This window comes from Bombus bifarius, unplaced genomic scaffold (assembly GCF_011952205.1).
Source record: "Bombus bifarius isolate JDL3187 unplaced genomic scaffold, Bbif_JDL3187 scf7180000009761, whole genome shotgun sequence".
Lineage (NCBI taxonomy): Eukaryota > Metazoa > Arthropoda > Insecta > Hymenoptera > Apidae > Bombus > Bombus bifarius.
In genome coordinates this window covers 961,809-980,954 of record NW_022885321.1, presented here as the reverse complement: position 1 = coordinate 980,954, position 19,146 = coordinate 961,809, and the positions used below count along the sequence as shown (strand labels likewise).

At 35.6% G+C, this 19,146-nt stretch overlaps 1 long non-coding RNA gene across 1 annotated transcript in view; it reads right to left on the bottom strand.

Moving 5' to 3' along the window:
• Positions 1–19,146, bottom strand: part of LOC117215655 — a 57,406-nt gene that overhangs the window by 26,843 nt on the left and 11,417 nt on the right. Inside the window, exon 2 of the long non-coding RNA XR_004489172.1 lies at positions 5,903–5,905. This is a non-coding gene — a long non-coding RNA (uncharacterized LOC117215655). The remainder of the gene's footprint in view (positions 1–5,902; positions 5,906–19,146) is intronic.

Here is a 19,146-nt window from a genome sequence, read left to right as displayed (position 1 = left end):
ATTCCTCGCGCGGAATAGCCGTAAATCTGCGCTCGAGCGTTGCCAGCTGGTCGAAAAACAGTCGAACCGATGCAACAGCAACAAACACCGGCAAACAACCTGCCTGTGGGCCGTTCCAAGTTTCTCCGTTGATCGCCCACGCGCCGGTACTTAACGGCGGCAAAGGCGCTTATTAACGGTTATTACGTCGAGGGGATGTTGTTCGATTAAAAAGAAAGGCCAGCGAGAAGAGTGGAGAGTTGTTGAGGGTCGGTGAATCGGCAGCGATCGAATGCATCGTCGATCGCGTCCGCGCGAATTAACCGGCAATCGTTCAGCGAGATTTATTCGTTCGTAAATCATATCTGGAAATCGTGAGAAGAGGGAACGAGAGAGAGAGAGAGAGAGAGAGAGAGAGAGAGAGAAAGAGGGAGAGGAAGTGGGTCGATCACTGCGTAATCGATAAACGATCAATGAAACGTTTCCTCGACAGGGGATTTCTCAAACGATTTTCCATCCATCTAAGATGGAAGACAAGTTGGATATAGGTTAGAAATTTTTGTGTTAAAGTTATTGATGATTAGAGAAAGTATGGAATGTGTTTCAAAGAGACCAAATGGATGATGTACGAAAAAAGTATCGTTGGTTTGTTAGAGGAGAAACTTATTGTTAAAAGAGAAAATATGCAGCCATTTTCATTGCTAAATATTTGTAACTGATAATTTTCCACTTTGAACTTTGTATTCCAAACCGATTTCCTTAAAAAATGTACTTTTTCGATAAAATTTCGGATAAAATTTATTCAAATTGCTATAAAAGGTGTATATTGCCGTCTATAAACATCGGATCACCTATTGGGTATGTATTTATCGAAAAATTCTAACAAATTTTTAAATTTTGTTTGCTTTTATATTTTACATTACAAAGTACGAATAACGCGAATGAAATTCTCAATAAAATAACGCATTATAAGTATAATAATATACTTATACTTATACCTACTAATAAAAATATATAATTAATAATGTCGCATTATAAGTGAAATACTTATTGCCGCAGTGTAAGTGAAAGTACGAAAATATGAAAGATGTTCCATTTTCAATTTTATTGTTTTCATAAAGAATTACGAATTGATCATTTTGACTATTTCAACTATTTCAAGATCTCGTCACCTTGACTCGATTTTATACACATTGGTATCTCGAAGGCCTATATACATATGTATAAATACTAGCCTATAAATAAGTCCTATATATGTATATATACGTAAATTATCGAAGACAGTCGTTACGGCGTCGTTTACGGGGCGATTTTTACACGCCTCTTCCATGCACCGGGATTATTTTGACGTGCTTTGGATAGTGGTGCCTCGTAATAGCCTCGAATGGGGACTTTTATTGCGTGAAGCTTCCTGCAGTTTTTTCGGATTTCCCTGGGCTTCCTTTAATGGTTCTGTTGCGCTTTGATGGCGTTATGATGTAAAGGCGAGGGAAATCGTTAAAGGGTTTGGAAATACTTGCTGGATGTTGAGAGCGTACATGTGTATTCTAAAAATAAATTTTTCCTAGGATCATCTCTTTCCTTTATACTAGTTTTTACCTCGTAACTTTTAGATTTCTTCGCCTTCTGTAAGCTTCCTTTTCTAAAATTTAGACTTTGATTGTTGGACGTTTTCGAAAGCGAATTTACTAAAATATTTGTGGCATCTGGGACACTAAAGATTTCATAGTTAAAGATTAATAGTTGAATTAAGGCCAAATTCTCCAAATCTTTACTTATATTACTATGATACCCATTGCATTATATTACGAGGAGTGTTTAGAACTGTCTTCTTTAACCTTCGATCCACTCATAATACACTCCAGTTCATAAATATTAGAACACCTGCTGATTTCATACCGAACGTCATAATTGATTTAGATTGCTTAAAAAATAATTAATCGATTCAAATTTTGAAGAGAAATTATGAAAACTACTCACGAGAATTGTATAGGTAACAATGAATTATCGATTTTATGTTAGTAGCTGTTCAATTTTTTTCTCTTAACCTTATTGAAAAGGTTTCAAACGAATTAGATAGTCCAAAATTTAAATCTGACTAACAAAATTATATATACTGTGCGATCAAATAACAACATAGAAAACATGACAGAATATGTAATGTAACCAAAAATCTAATAACATGAACAAATCAAACTTGACTAAAATAGTATATTAATGTAATAATCGACAGATACAATGAATATAAACAAAAAAAAAAAACATTTAACGTTTACATATACAATAATTGACGAGGTTTGTATTACGATGTTGAACATAATATGATTTTTTTGAGTCTGAGGTTCCAAACAAATATATAGTAATTTTCTACTATATTATATATGACATTACACCTTATTTTTTTATATATGCCTTAATATTTATTAACGCACGCGTAAGTACAAGTATATCCACTTACGATTCTTGCTAAAAAAATCGCGTTCCATTTCCAAATATTCTTCCAAACACTCCGATCTCCTCCGTTCCCCAGTACATATCGAAAGTCAACGAGAAGGAAGCTGGTCGTACCGTGTTTCCCGCTCCATCCACTCTTTGTTTCCATAAATCACAGCGCGGCAGAGCTCTCCAAGAATGGGCAGGTGCTGGTGCACCCACTGTCACGCTTGGTGCACCCGTGGCCGCAACTCTTGCTTCGTTTCTTCGTCTTCTACCGCTTCTTCGCTTTTCTTTCTCTCCTTCCAAAATCGTTTCGTCCGTTGTTTCGCTACTTCTTCGCTTTTCATCCTCTTACACCTTCTTCGTTTCGTCCTCGCGCAACTTCTCCTTCTTTAAGTGCTTTTTTATGTGGCTTCACCGTTTTGTTACGATTTACCTCTCCTTTTTTTCCTTCTTCTTTTGTCGTGCAATTTTTCTCCTTCTCCCACGTGGTCCCCTTCTGGTTCTTCTTCGCTTTTCGTTTTACGTTTGGTTCGCTCTCTTTCTATCCTGTGTCGGACAGCTCGCGGCATCTTCGCTGAAACGCACCTTTGCTTTTAGGCCTCCGGCGTAATTATCGCGTCTTGCGGTTTGCTAGCGGTTTGCCCCGCTGGTGTCGAGCCTACAGGTGGTCCCCCCAGCATCGAGATCCACGGAACGGGTTCCTCTGTTTTATTCTGCCTCTTTGTCGACCCCCTCCCCTCGTTTACCTCGCCAGTGTTATTAAAGCGACTTCGAGCTTCCTCTTTGAGAAATGACGTGCTTTTTTGATCTCTTGGTTTTTAAATGCGAGATGGCAATTTGCTGGATTTGCCTTGGAGGAGATCTTATACTTTATATCCGTGATTTTCAACCGATGTGCCGTAAGAATTTGTGAAATATGTGATATTTCACGATTAATAATATATTAACATTTTATTTACATATATTAATACTTTCTAATTGATTAATAAACGATTAATAATCAGCGAATCATTGACCTCTTTCTTGTTAGATTGATTGCAAATAAAAACAATAATGGCTGTTCGATGTGAATGTCCTATCTTGTATCAAATATAATATAATATATCTTTTAATTATAATAGCTATTAGGCTGCGAATTTTTATGCATTTATGGGAAATTTATATTTCTCATTTAAATTTAAATTGTATGCACAATGTATGTGATATGCAAAAATATGTAAAATATCCAAAACAGAAAATAAGGAATTTATATTACATTTATTTATATATCTAAAATTAAGAATTAAAAATAGGGTGTTCATTATAGTATTTTCTAGATAAAACAAATTTGTGTTCCATGTCTTTAATAACGTTCATAAAAATATAAAAACGCATAAAATTCCGCAGCTAACTTATGTGTGCAATGAAATAAGAAAGGTTGAATGTCGCTGGTTTAGGTTGAAGATTATTTTTGAATTGTTCGGAAATGATGTAACAAGTGGGATTTCTAGAGAAGTGCTATTTACTTAGAAAGAATTTTTTGAATGAAGGAAAGAAAGGAGGAGGAAATTTATATTACCGCCAGAATCTATCAAATTCATGTTTGTAAATACATAACCAGTCCGAACGAAAAACCTCTGCAAAAATACCAACTTCATCAGTAAGGAAACATCACAATCACTACAATTAATCAAACAACGCTCATCAAAGATAGTCATCCTCAAATATCAGCCTCTTTTTCTCGAGCTATGTGATTTCGTATATCGTTACAATATCTCTGCGAGCTTTATTTCCACCAACCCACTAAAACGTATTCTTCCTTCCAACAAATCCGTTCCTCAAAATACATGGATTTTACACGATTGCACAATTAAAAGGATGAACGTTACCCTTATGAAGGAACGATTTTACGATCCAACTTTTAATACACGTTCACTTGAAACCGACGAGAATTACCCGTTTCCTCCTCCTCCTCCCCCTCCCCCTCCTCTCCCTCCTCCACCTCCTCCTCATTCTCGTTTCTGTCTGCCCCTCCCTGAATATAACCGTCGACCGGTTGCATTTTCTTCAAAACGGAGAAGCGTATGAACAGGTGGCATCGATTACCGCGGCATGCACTTCGAAACTTCCGCGACTTTTTCGGCCTCAGGCCATAATAAGGGCGTGCTCGTTCGGAGCTCGCGCGCGCGCGACCGACCGTGCAAACGTTAAATACAGGGTGTTTCTTAAACATGTTGGAAGCACCGTGGATACTGATGAATACGACAAAGGGGGGAAAAACTTGCCACGTACGTGCGGATCTTTGGTTTTGCTTTCGAGTTGCAACTCCTTTCCTGTAGTTCCAGGATGGAATGGCGGATGGGCCAGGGGTGGAAGATGGAATGTAACCAGTTCGTGGAGATTGATGGCAGGATATTTTTGGCTATAGACGATTATTTAGATTTTACTTTTCAGGGTTTAGCAAGTAGTGTAGTGGAGTGCAGAAGACTAAGATTATTTATGAAATGGAAATGATTTTGAATTAGCCATGTTAAGGGGAATGAAACAGATTTATAAGAAGCATTTCGCTTTTTCAAGAAACTTAATTAAAATAATTGGGAAAAGTTGATAGAATTCGTACGCTATTAAAAAATATTAGAGTATACCGGCTATATAGATTATTAAATCAAAGAAGAAAGATAGAGTTTTGGACTTAAACTTACTATGAATTTCGAAATTAGTTTATGCTATCGTATTAAATATTTTGATATCGGATTACTAGTTAATATCCTCTCATGTCGATAGTTGAAATCATTCACAATAATTTTCATCGTTCCAACCTCCTACATATCCACAACTCAAACGTCAAAAGCCTGTACAAATAATTCACCAAAACCTCCAACAAATTCTCCTCGGTCGCCGTCCATTCGTCTTCACATTTTCCCCTATCGTTTGTCACTGTGCTTCGGAACCATATCCACCATGGCGAGCCATATAGCGATGAAAATTCAGTAAACTCTGAACTGCGTTACCGCAATGATCCAAGGAGAGAGAAAGAGAAAAAAAGAGGGGAAAGAGAGGGAGAGCATAGTCAGAGGCCGGATGACGCTGAGTTTGGAATAATTATCGTCCCCTTTTTAGATTAGCTTGACTATCTGAAATAGAGTACCCTCGGGAAAGAGAAACAGAGAGAGAAAGAGACGCCTAGTTTATTAGGACGAAAATCTATTCGGTTAAAAATTGTCCATACTAAAACACACGTACAATCACTCGCACATTGAAATATGAAGAACGTAGTAAAAGAGAAAACGGGGGAGCAAGAGAAAGAGGCACCGAATAGGTCAAACGAGGGTCGATCAAGGGGAGATAAGGGTCAGCTACAAAGAGTGAGTATTTTACTCGCGAGTCATCGGCTCCAACACGTTGTACTTTAACTTTTATGCCGAAATAAACGTTTTATAATGATGCGGCAGTATCTCTGGAACTCGTTTCGTCCATTAGGCGTTGTGGTGCACCTGTATCAGACCTGCTGCCGGACCCGTGGGGGTGTGTGACTTCTAATGAATAGAAAGTTTCGATCAAGGCAGAGGTTTTCTAGAGTTTCAGAGTGAATAGGGTCAAATATCAGTTACTCACATTTACATTCGAATACAGTATTGTTTGTCGCTTTGTGTAAGAAGCGATAATATAAATATCGTGCTGCTTATTAAATGAAAATATGAATCATTTATAGTAGCTCGAAAAAACTTAAGCAATTTCTTTCTTTCTATTAATAACATTTGATTGCGCAGTAAATTTTTAACAAAAAAGAGGTTGTTTCTTTTGTTTTTTAAGTTTGCCGCGACCTCTTTTTATGTATCTTATCGTATCATATGTAATCATAATAATATCTGCTACGATTGATTCTGATAACTGTGTAATTTCACGATAATTTCTATGATAAATTACAAGCAGTCTTTTTTATCAAAACTACATTAGTATTCTTTTCTTTCCTTGACATGTCTTTCTTTGTGTATTATGAAAATAGTGGTGTAATTTCTTATTTATTTCAAAGAATTCATTGGCATAAAGACGAAACATCAACATTCAATAAGTGACAAGAAACCATTAAAAGGAATATAGGATACGCCATTCAATTAAACGGATACTAGCTTCATTTTCTGTTACAAACGTCCACAACTGTAATAAAAATTACACAACTTAATTTTTAATCATATGGATAAATTAAAAATTTAACGTATGACACTTAAAACAGCTAACATAGAATCCATGGCTATCTGCAACTTAGAACGTGCATCCATTTGCAAACCAAAGTAGTTTATCAGTGCCTCTTCTCCAAAATCCAGGATCTAAGAAACGGCGTATCTCTAAAGACTCGCGCAATCATCGTATTATCGGGAACTCGTCAACGAAGAAAATTCTTTGTACGATGGAGTAGTACGTGTAAAGTATACTGTCCATAACGATGAGACCACGTGTCTCTCAATTCATTATCTGCTTCCGCGTAACTTTATGACGCTCGTGCTTGTCACGCGCAAAGACCTTCTATTCAATGTCTCGGAGTAAAAATTGAGCGCGCGAAAGATGGACAAAACAGAAAGAGACGGGAAAGAAAGAGAAGAATAATGAAAAAAGAAGAAGAAAAGAGCGGATCGAGGAATTCGCGAAGAAAGCCGGAATTTATCGTCGTCGGGATATTTAATGCCGGCCGGTATGAATATTCAGCCGGGTTTATTTTACGTGCTCGCCGCTTCCTTATGCCGCGCTCGTACACCGCGACCGAGGTTAAGGGTTAATGAAACTTGCTGAAAAAATGCAAATAAGTCGAGAGCGCCGTGGCCTCGTGGCGTACGTAGCGTACACGCGGCGGCGGCGGCGGCAGCGGCCGATAAAAATATCCGACCAACGCAAATTAGAGGTTCCGAAACAGCCAAGCGAATTTGACCACGCGAGCCTCTTACCTTACGCTTGAACGCACGTACACGCGAACCGAGTAATGAGCCGAGTTTGCTTCTATAAATCTATGTCATTTACAACGTGGTCGCTTTGTGCACATATGGAAGTTTTATCATTCAAAAAGTTATTTAGTAATGTTATTTAGTTATTTAAAAAATGATCTCGTCATTATGATTGAGACGATGATTGAGATGGTATGAGACAAAGAACAGCAGTTTCGAAACTCAAAGTAGCAGATTTATATACAAGAGCAATATAATATACAATTTTCTGGAAACAGATACTACAAAGAAGTTTCATTCTTCACGCATTCTTCTAAACGCAACGAAATAAATACCCGCAAAATTACCAGCAGGATCATCAGACGTCGATCGTATGATAGATTTGACCTGTCAATCGCTCCTAGGACAATTGGCTGAGGAATTAATTATTTTCTCTTGATAAAATTTCCACGGTTGTTAGTGGAAAAGAAACCGACTTTCAACGATGATTTACGTACCTCGACTGTGTGACCTTTGCGCAGTCTAGTGACGAGCATGGCTTGTGTACACGTAAATAAGAATAAGGCGGCAGGTGTACGTAACACGGTAGTTCCACGTTGAGGAGACCATCTGGTGACGTACCGTTTTCGTGACTGAAAGTGGGACGTAAAAGGATGCTAATGAGTACCATGTTGCCTTCGTCGGTCGAATGAGGAATCACTTTCTGAGAAACAGGTACCTGGCCTGACTTGTGAGAACTTAAGATTGATCAAACGTACGGTGAACGTTTATTCGAAATAGCAATGGCGATTGCCATTTTTCGAGATTGTCATTAAACGGTCAATTATAATGTTAGAAATTGTTTTATATTACGCGGCAATGTCGATGAAAGTTTCATTGGAAAAGTTTCTTTGGCTTGGTTTATAACTGGTTTTCATAAGAAAGCCTGATTGAAGTCCATTTTCTTATACTTTGGGATTATAGATGCAGAAAGTTAATTATAGCAGTAAAGTGGAATGGTCTGCGCAACGTTAATGTGATCAGTGATCGTAAATTCTTTACGTTACGATTTAATTCGTGCTCGTGCGTGGAATAGCAAGTGGCAAAGTTTTTTGTAACGATTATTCGGCTATCTTTGTTTGATCTACACAAGTACATCACTGGTCACATTATTTAAATGCTCTAAATTCTAGATTTATACCGCGCACAAAGTGATCGTTGTAAACAATTGATAACAACCGTTACTACTATGTACGATTTCGAGTTTCAGTTTTATGCTGAAATCATCTTTCTTTCTTAAGCTATTAAGAACCTTTCTACTTGGTGCAACGAGAGCGAAATAAAGATATAAAAATTCAGAAGAAGAATCTGTGAGAAAAATTCGTAGATTGATTGTTACTTTTATTTAACAAAGTAATATCAAATTAATTATTTTGTTATTTAAGTATATAAACAGTGCAGAACAATACAGAAATCAAGAGACTTTTAGAAAATAGAGTTGATTAGCTTGGATTTTGGGCAGCTCGTTATACATTTATTCTCATCGAAGAATCTTCGAAGAATCCACAGTTGCCTAGATCATTCGATAAACCGAAACAAATCCACAAATCGTAAAACTACCTACCACCACCAAATACAAGCTTGTTAAGACATTTCTAATCACCTCTATCAGCCACTCAGGCTATTATCTATAACTCGGAAGCACCTTGTACCAGAAAATGCAAGTCGAAACTCTCGTTCCGCTATTTTTTCGATGAACCAACTGCCATTATGGCTGCGATAAAAAGCACCAAGATGCCTGAAAGCGTCGAAATGACGCCACTAAAGGCCACAATTCGCAGACGATTTCTCGGAATGTTTGATCGCGTCTCTTTGGATATTCTAATTAAACGCGGTCCTAATTAAAACTTGAAACCGGAGGAAACCGGTGAATCGTGCGTTCGAATCGGTTGATACTTACTAGCCGATTCGACGCTCCCCGGGAACATAACTGTTATTTTTACGGCGAGATAGTAAAAATACATTTCGGCAGATTACGGGAGAGCCGAAACTCGCGTTGAAATATATCTCCCGCTCGCTCTTAAATTATAGATTTAATGGATTTGCTGGATACTTTGCAAACATTCTGCTTAAATGCCTCCACGCTGACCGCCGCGCCGGGGGCTTGCAGCTGCGATCGTAAAACTGCCGACTATGCTCCGACATTTTTCAAATGCCTCCTCGGTCATCCAGTAGATCTCCGTGAGGCAACCGAACGTCTCGGGGAGATGCATCGCCCTTTTGCGAGAGGTTGATGAGGTTTCTACAGTTTTGATCGAGTTTGTACTCTTCTCTGTCTCAGCTATGGTTTTTTCCAAAAGTTTCACTATTTATATCGTTTGCTTTGGTTTAACAAATTTTCGTTTCCTCTCAAGCCGTTTTTAGACACAGCAGTTCACGAATATATTGGAACTCTCCTAGGAACATTTTTTTATCTTCTAATGAAAGAAATTTCTAATCGTGTGAAGGTAGCCAAGTGCTATTTAATAATACGAAATTTAATATACTTGGACCTAATTAATTAGTATGTAAATTCTGTAACAAATATAATGCTGTGTAAGTAGTTCTTATCACTGCATTATACACAACATTTTGAAATCTTATTAGCATCGTAACGAGACACGGCTATCGTAATCATATTGGCAAAATTTGTAATGAAAGTGAAAATGTATAGCTATAGAAATTAGAAGAGATACTTATTGAAACTATATAATTTGCAAAGAGTATCAACGTATTTGATCATCAATTACTCTTATCAATTATTCGTTACGTTAGTAAACAACAATTTAGTGAAATCATTTTTTACGCTAATTGTATGTTTTAGACTACTATTCATGCTGTATACTAATCTTTGCATATATAAATATATATCTGCAATAAACGTCTTGTAACTTCTACCGTTTTTTTAAAAAATATAGAGAAACTTCGTTTACACATGTTGTGCCATAACATGGCAGTAATAATAATTTTGTAGTTGGAGATTTCAAGATCACCTCCACTTTTTTAAATTGCTTGCTGTACTTTTTTATTTCTAGTAGAATGAAGCGTATTTAGATGATTTCAACGATCCGCAATTTAAGATCATTCGATAATAAATGCAAGAGTAAGCACATAGAGTAAGTCTTACACCATAAAATATTCGAGTTGGTGTACGTTTGCATCAATGCAGCTTGGAAATTATTGGATTGCCATCGGAATGCACTTGTTATCGCTTGTAGATTGATTATGGAACACATGCTATAATATGGAGTCTTTGTTTCATATCTTTCGATATATAACATCAAATCCAAAATCTTTGTATTATGAAATTACAAATTTCAAAGTGGTACCAGTGAAAATTATTTTTTAATTTTATTTCTAGTAAAAATTAATGCTTTTGCTAAGTTAGACATTTCCTGCTCAATTCTAAATAACCATATATCTGTTGACAGAATTCAGTCTTCCGTGTAAAATACTCCATACCCAATGAATTTTAGACAAAAATAAGGTAAAAAGAAGGGTGATAAACAAATTCCATGATTATCAGTGAAGACACCAACCTTTTCATATCTCAAGAAACAAGCATTTTAGCTTCTGGGACTTTTGTTGCGAGATGTTTTTATTCCAAGCTACAGTTCTCTCCCTGGCAAGAGAGAGAGAGAGAGGGGGGGGGGGATTGAATCAAGTTCAGCTGAGGATCACGATTTGTACCGGTCTTACGATTTACGTTGCTAATAAAGTTCCCCGAAAATTTGCATAATACATCGCCAAACATGGTAGTCGTGACTTTCCCGCGGTTACTCTCTGATAGTAATGCAACGTGATTTACAGCCCGGTCGATGGCCGCAACGTGTGTATTACCTTACAAAGCCCGGAGACTCCTTGCTTCCATGTTTGGTGATGGGTAATGCATGTTAATTATCGTACATTGTTTTAATTCCTATGCGCTTGGCTTTATTATCGAGCGGCTTTTGATTTACGTTCAAGCGGCCCCTTTTTAACCGTGGACCTCGCTCGTCCCATTTCTACGAAATTATTGTTGTCCGTACTTGTTCGATGATACCTTACCACATAGATGCGTTTCGTGATGTATGAAAGTATATGCGGCTATATAGAAATTAATAGAAAATTGCGATCGTCTAGATAAGGGAATCCTCTATGTCAGAATATTTATTTTCCTTTGTAATGATTCGACTGGGTAGTTTTATGCACATTTATGTATTTATAAAAACAAGTAAACAAATGGAATCTAAACAGAGATTTGTTTTACTCGTCAAATATTACAAAGAATATTATACTTTCGATATGTTATTTATTTTTCTATATTATATGCATTCTATACATTTTTGCACTTTTAAATTTCGTATAAATGTATAAAAATGCGCAGCCTATAATTATTGTTTGTCGCTTATAGCATCGTTATGAAGTACAAATTCAATCAAAAGATTGATAATTTTGGTATATTTTTAAAGTTATGGCTAAAGAACTTTTCTCTAGTGTTAATTCTATGCATTTTGCCACAAGTAGGATCAAGTAGGACCAATATTCATCCATTTTGAATTATTGCTTCTCATCATTATTTCTATTACTTCATATATCTTACTAATATTCATGTATCGGTAAGATAAATTCAGCAAAATATCCACAAATTTGAGCGACAGTATAATTAAATAACGTAGGATGGAATATGATAATTAAACAGTGGATTCTTATTCATCTATCTATATACACACAATATATAAAAATATGTTGAACGTTCAGAGTATTGAATTGTTTATGATATTTGGGACGTGAAATAAATTTCTATTTAAGTTCCATTCCTTTATTTTTTATATAATGTATATGACGTTTCCTATGTACATATTTCATTCATAAGCCTGATGATTTATTGCTCGGTATTTACATATCTTTATCCTATCTCCTCTTATAAGTATTAATACATAGCATATTATCCTATGGATAAATGTAAAATTGGCACGAAAAATCGAAAAATGGAAGGATTATAAATGTCTTTGATTAAAGAAGGTCTGATGATTGATAAGAAACATATGAAGGAGTAGAGTGTGTCGAAAGAGGTTAAAATATAAAAACAAAATGTTGATAGGAAGAGAGAATAAGTTGAAGAAAGAAGAGAGGGTACAAAAGTTCGGATTTTTGGTTCATCGAAGAGCAAGATAATGCGATGTAACGATGGTCCCGGGGTGCTTATGGGTACCGACTAGAATATCGAACGACCTTGATTCCGAAGGCAATATCGTGTCTCGAGGACAACTATGGTAGACCGTCCATTTCACGCTGTCCTCGCAAATTTTCGTAGGATGGGAGTCAAAATTCCGTGTAATAAGAAAATGTGCAGTGTTCTTGCTCGTTTTCTGAGTAAATTGAAGCAGATTAAATGTTGGCCAGTATATAGATTAATTGTGTATTTCATCGAACATTTGAAAATTTAAAGATTTAAAAATTTGCCTATTTATTAATAATTGCGTATCACACACACGCGCGCAAACTCGTTTAGTAAAATAATAAATAGTACAATGCGTATCGTTTAAAAAGTCCATCGTCTAGCAGGATGTCTAAATTATAGTTGATTACACTGTATCTTTCAATATAGATATAGAAAGATTCAATAAATTTAACTATCGATTCTACCAACGTGCTTAAGCGATCGATTAATAAATGTGCTCAACGTTCATTTGGTTAACCGCATAATATATTGTGATTGACTCGTGAAAGATCAATCGCCATAATGACTTCATTGCGGTCGCGGCAACATCGATCGCAAGATTCCGACGCAAGTGGTTTGACTGTTAACGAACATTTAAACTACCATAATTGAGTATCTTAACTTTTATTCATTTCAATATCAAATATAGTTCTCTAATTTAAATAATTCAATTCCTGCAAATATATACACACCTTTAAAAAATCGAAGAAAAATATTAAATTCCCTAATTTAAATTAATTAACACTCCCGTACAAAACAAACTCGTAAATGAAACTAGCTTTTATTTTTATTTCCAGATGAACTTCTTTAATTTCCGAGTTATCTATGACCTAAAACTCTTGCATATTTGAACTATTCAAAAATCATATCGATCGCCCCGATAAATTAAAAAGTACAAAAAAGTAATGATATTTAAAACGCCGTGTCTTAAATTTGCCTTATAATTCATTATTATTTATCACACCTTTTCCGTGACTTTATGGGACGAGGATCGAACATTAACTGTGTACTGGTGCAATGAAATTAAGAAACTAACAAAAAGTAGAGTTCTCTAAATCAACGAACTCTGAAATGACCATTACCGTTTCTCCTTTAAAAAAAAATCCTTTTTTCCGGGCGCACCCTCCCTCATAATTCCCCCAGAAATTTCTCACGCTTCGGCACTCACGATGCACAAAACGCTGGTAAGATTGTTTAAGTTTAAAATCTCAGTCGAACTTTTGGAATCTGCGACGAGAGTGTCGGACTCCTTTGATATCGCATCCCAACACCGGGAGAAAATTAATTCGGCAAATTACGTCTGCGCGGATAAGCGCGCACGTCGTGGTCAGCTTCCACGATATTGCACGCGGCTTGGAGCCTTTAACGATACGGAACGAAGGTTGCGCGGCATAACCGTTGGTTATTCGAGTTCTCGAGTAACATTCCAAACATCCCACGAGCGGTCACGCGATATTCCCCAGGGTCCTGGAACATTCGTTCCTATATGGCGGCACATTATCCCGGAATCCGGCCAAACGGTTCGCCCTTTCCCACGAAGCGCCTTGTTCGTGGTGGATTTCGCGTGTTCACCACTGCCAGCCACTTATTAATTATTTCTCCCTCTCTAATTGCTGGCTTATAATTACGACCACGCAACCAAGTGATCGGCTAGAAGGTGTCTAATCATGATGCTCGTGGGAGAACCTAGAAGAGAGGCGCAAAGGTTATCGATAAACAGCGATAAACGCGCATAAATAGCTTGGAAATATGAAGATAGAGATATGGGGTTGTGGTAGGCTGTATGGTTACTATGAGGGAAATACAGTGGTTACAAAAACTGCTTGTACACCATTGCATTTATTATGCCATTTATACAAGGTCTGGTGATGGCGACATGTGCTAGTGAACGTGAGGTGATTCCTTATGGAAAAATGAGAAAAAAATATAGGATAAAAGTTTTTCATATGATACATCGTTTTCGAGTTTGGAAATGTATTGAGCATGCTTGAACGTGGCTAATCTCGGACTGGACAGAAACACACGGTCGATAAGAGCTTCATTGTACAAATGAAAATAAGTCGACAATGTAGAATAAAATTTGCTCACAAAACGCTTTGTTTTGGAAAGAAAAATAATTGATATCCTCGTAGGTCAGATCGATTTTTAGCCAAATATACTTAAACATTATCTTCTTAAACGGACAAATTTTATTTTATATCTTTTCCTTATTTTTTCATAAGCAATCATCTCATACCACGCTTATACATGTTGTTCGACAAACTCTGTATACTATGTATTGTAATTAATCCAAGCAACATAAGTTTCATATTTATTATTCAGGTTTATTAAGCTTCATATCATTTGGTAATGCTTCCATATCGCTACAAAAATTTAATACTATGAAAATGAAATGTGAAATCTGATAAGAAAAAACGCTTCTTTGAAAAATAAGGGTATGTATAATAGAAACACTCACTGTAGCCATTGTATATACATATGTATATAATGGTCGATGGTACGTGACTTTGATTGTGCAGTTGGAGGATTTTATGATGGAAGTTTTAATTTGGATCTTAAAAACAAGTGTACGGTTGAAACTCGGCTAGAATTTCGAGATCTTGGAATTGTTTAATTGCAATTTGGTATCCTAATTATTTACGATTTAATGAAGCAGCTTCGAGCACATTGGTAATATATAGTTACGTCATTTCATTTGGCTTGTTTAATGTAAAATAAAAGGCAGAAAAAAGATAGATTTTCATAACTTTTAGTATTAAGAAATTTCGCTCTAAAAGAGTATGTGGTAAGGTTTTTGGGTGATCGTTAAACAAATTCTCAGAGTGTGAGGAGATAATACAACGTTAAGACTATTTTTAAGGGCTTAAATAGACAATTTCGTGATTGGTAATGGTTAATTTGTTACTAATTGTAACTAATAATGATTGACAGGTTTGAATTTGAAGCTCGTGTTTATAACTTGTGCATATATTTTATAGTCTTCGGTATATTTATTATACATTAAAATTCGGACACGTTTTTTTACTAACATCGAAATGAAATAAAATAAATGTTTTCCAAATACGAATAATCGAATACATCGTACTGTATCAGTCAAGTATTGAAAAACATGTTTGTTTGAAGCGTATAAATATTTATGTAAATTTTATCGTAGCAAATACGTTCAATATATGACGTGCTAGACAAAATAGATTGCTTTGCAAAATTCACAGTCGAGCATGAAACAGATCACGGCTAAGCAAAAAAAGAAGGAAACGATAACGTCTTGGGGTAACGCGTTTCTCGAGCAGCATAATTTTCTGGTGCACTGGTTTTTTCCAACGATGGCCGAACCACCATAAATAAATGTTGTTTTTACGGCTGCCAAATTGGGCGTTTAAAATATATTCGGGTTTTACTGGCGGTAGGGTGCGTCAAAGTTCTTCTTTGTTTCTTTTCCACTGGCAAGTGCGTTACGAGCTTGGAGTAAGCAAAACAAAAAAATTATTATTCCGCATAATGAGACGCCTGTACAAGATCTAATATAATTCCATTGTTCCTAAAAAAAATTCTAATTTGGTAAAAATTTATTTATTAAAGTATTTTTATTTTACAGAACTTGCTCGTGTTATTTCCTCGTTTGAGCTTTTTTCAAACTTCTTTCGAGTCTAGTGAACTTTTTTAAATATCAAATTTATAAAAAATTTATAATCCATTAAACTTCAAAAAGTAAATTTAATATATCATAACATGTAAAAGAACGAAAATTTATCTGTATGTAACACATAAAGATTCTACAATATTTAGAATTCACATGAAATTTTTTATTCATATTACGTTAATGTTATTTAAAATTTTATATCTTTTTATTCGAAAATTGTAACAATAAAATATTTCAAGTAATTAATGCATAAATTCTCAGAAATGATAGAAAAATGTATATTTAGAGCAGCTCAGAATAAAAAATTGAAGATTATCGGGCCTGCCATTTCACCCTTTCGATGATGGCTCTTCCTTGAAAGCACACAATGAAACAAGAGTACGAAACTCTGCCATTGGTCGAAGCACGGGTCCAGGGTGTTCCTCGCCGGAGGTACTAATTTTTTCGTGAAGATAATACAGCACCGTAACGCATCGGGCACGCAAAAGTACCGTGCACCATCACCATCATCAGCGAAAAGCACCCATGACGAGAACCGAACACAACGTTGTTCGTGGAAATAGAAATGCAGTCACGTATTTGTGTTTCGTGAAATTATTCTTTACGAACACGAACTACGTATAAACTAATTATTCCTTTATTTAAAAAATAATTTCTAATTTTTCTCTTCTTTTAGAAATATTGGCTTATTATAAGCGTGTTTGCTGTTTTTAGAATTAAACAATTTTACAGTGATTTAGTTAGAAACATTTTAATTATTTTTTAGGTATTTGCATTATTTGTTATTATTAGCATTTCAATATTTAATAGTTAATTTTCAATTTGGTTGTCATTTAGCTTAATTATATCTCTTTTTGTTCAATATAAATTGCGATTATATCGTATTGTCACGAATTTCATTAACCTTATGCTCGCTTTAAAAGATTCTATAGAATATTTTGCATTACAAATTCACTGGCCATTTTAATCGTAATGAGACACTTTTTTGCGCCGTAGGAACTTCATAGTAACACGCTTAAATGACGCACAATTTGGCAAACTAACGACAAGTTATTCCCACGCGACATACATATACTTATGAGTTGAAGAAAATTCGCGAGGATGATGAAACGATCGAATATTTTCTTTAATGCCATCACACTCGAATAATTCATTCCACAAGGACCACAATAATTCACTAACTATTCGGAACGAAGTGACGAAATTTACATCTGTTATAAATCAATATCTGTAGTGCTCATGAAAAAACTGAAATATTTACCATAGAAAACTGTCATATATATGTAATGAGACACGACTCATAATTATATTGATAAAATTTGAAACCAACCTTAAAATATTATATATATACAGGTCACATCGTATTTATTGCAAAAATACACTTAATAAACAGTTAGTATACAGCATGAAACAGTCATTTTAAACATATAATAAGCGTTAAAATTGGGGTCTTACTGGATATCGAGGCTCATTAATATCACGAATAATTGACATACATTTACATATGTGTATATTCATGTATATACATGTCCGGACTGCTTTCCACTTTTACTACTGTAATCAATATAGTCGTGCCTCATTATAGTGCCAACGAAGTTTTTAAAAAGTTTCGTATACTGCACAGAAAATACTTGTAAGAACATTCTGTGGTAAGTGCTCAAATACTTTCGTGAGCCACCGTAGCCGAAGAATACGATTCAACGGTGCCGATTACGACGCCTGCATATCCGTGCGAGAGTACAGAGTAATTTTTCTCACGTGCTCGGTCGTGTAATACGAATTCCCAGGTCGGATAATGAGAGCTTCTTACGTACTTTGTAAGTATCGAGAAAAAAGAACCGTTGTCCACGATATGGACCTTCACTTTCGTTCGTGAACGATACGGCTGTGTGCTTCACTCGGCCAAGTATAATCAGGGCCTATTTCTTTTAATAGGTGCCTTAAGAAGGGACTTCCTACGTATATCGAACGAAAGCGGTACTATATATTTGACCTTCGCACGGTAATTGCATCAACAGCGGGAAAGAAATTGGATTTCGGAGAAACGAAAGTGGATCTGCTTCGGCGATGATTTTTAGTCGCGTTACACTTTACGATGCAAGAACTTTCGGTACTCATTTGTTGCACCTTACTTGACACCTTAATAGAAATGTAAATTATTGTTCGAAATGATTTCAGCATCTTTGAGTTAGGGAAGTTGCTGGAAGTTGTAAAATATCTGCGAGTGTTTGTGGATTAATTTAACAAATTGATTGTGAGTTAGTATGCCAGCGTTTTGGCAGACAGCAAGTACTAATATTGTGTTCAATTGGGATACAATAGTAATTTCTGTTTCTGTAGGTACATACTAATTTGTGAGAGAAAGAGTTTCAGTTACTATTTAATAACATGCAAAAAATAAGAAAATGGTGTATAGTTCATTTTGTAGAATATACTAATTATTAATTCCCATATTGATAATTGAGATTTCTATGATATATCACTCCCCGATAATATAAAATCCTAAAATACCAATTCAAAACACAAGTTCTAATAAACGACTAAAGTACGCTTTACAAACTTTTACAATACATTTTACAATATAAACTTCCTATATATTAAAAGTGGGGGGAAATTTTTCCTAAAACAAAATATCTTACATTGCTTCTTCGAGAAATACATTTCTATCTGGCGCCACGCGTACTTTTTCCACACGGATCCTCACTCAATCCAAAGAAAAAGCATTTACATATCAATTCAGACAGAAACTGAAAAGGAAATACAACGATCGAATCGTATATCAAGCTACCCATAATTGTTTCTCACTTCTGCTGATGTTCTTACATACCAATGTAAGTACATACTTACAATTCTTGCCAGTGCATAGCAAATATAAAAGAAAAATACAAACGTGCAAAGTGTTTTCACATTTCACGTATAGGAATGATAGCGCACGTTTTGGTTAGAAATGA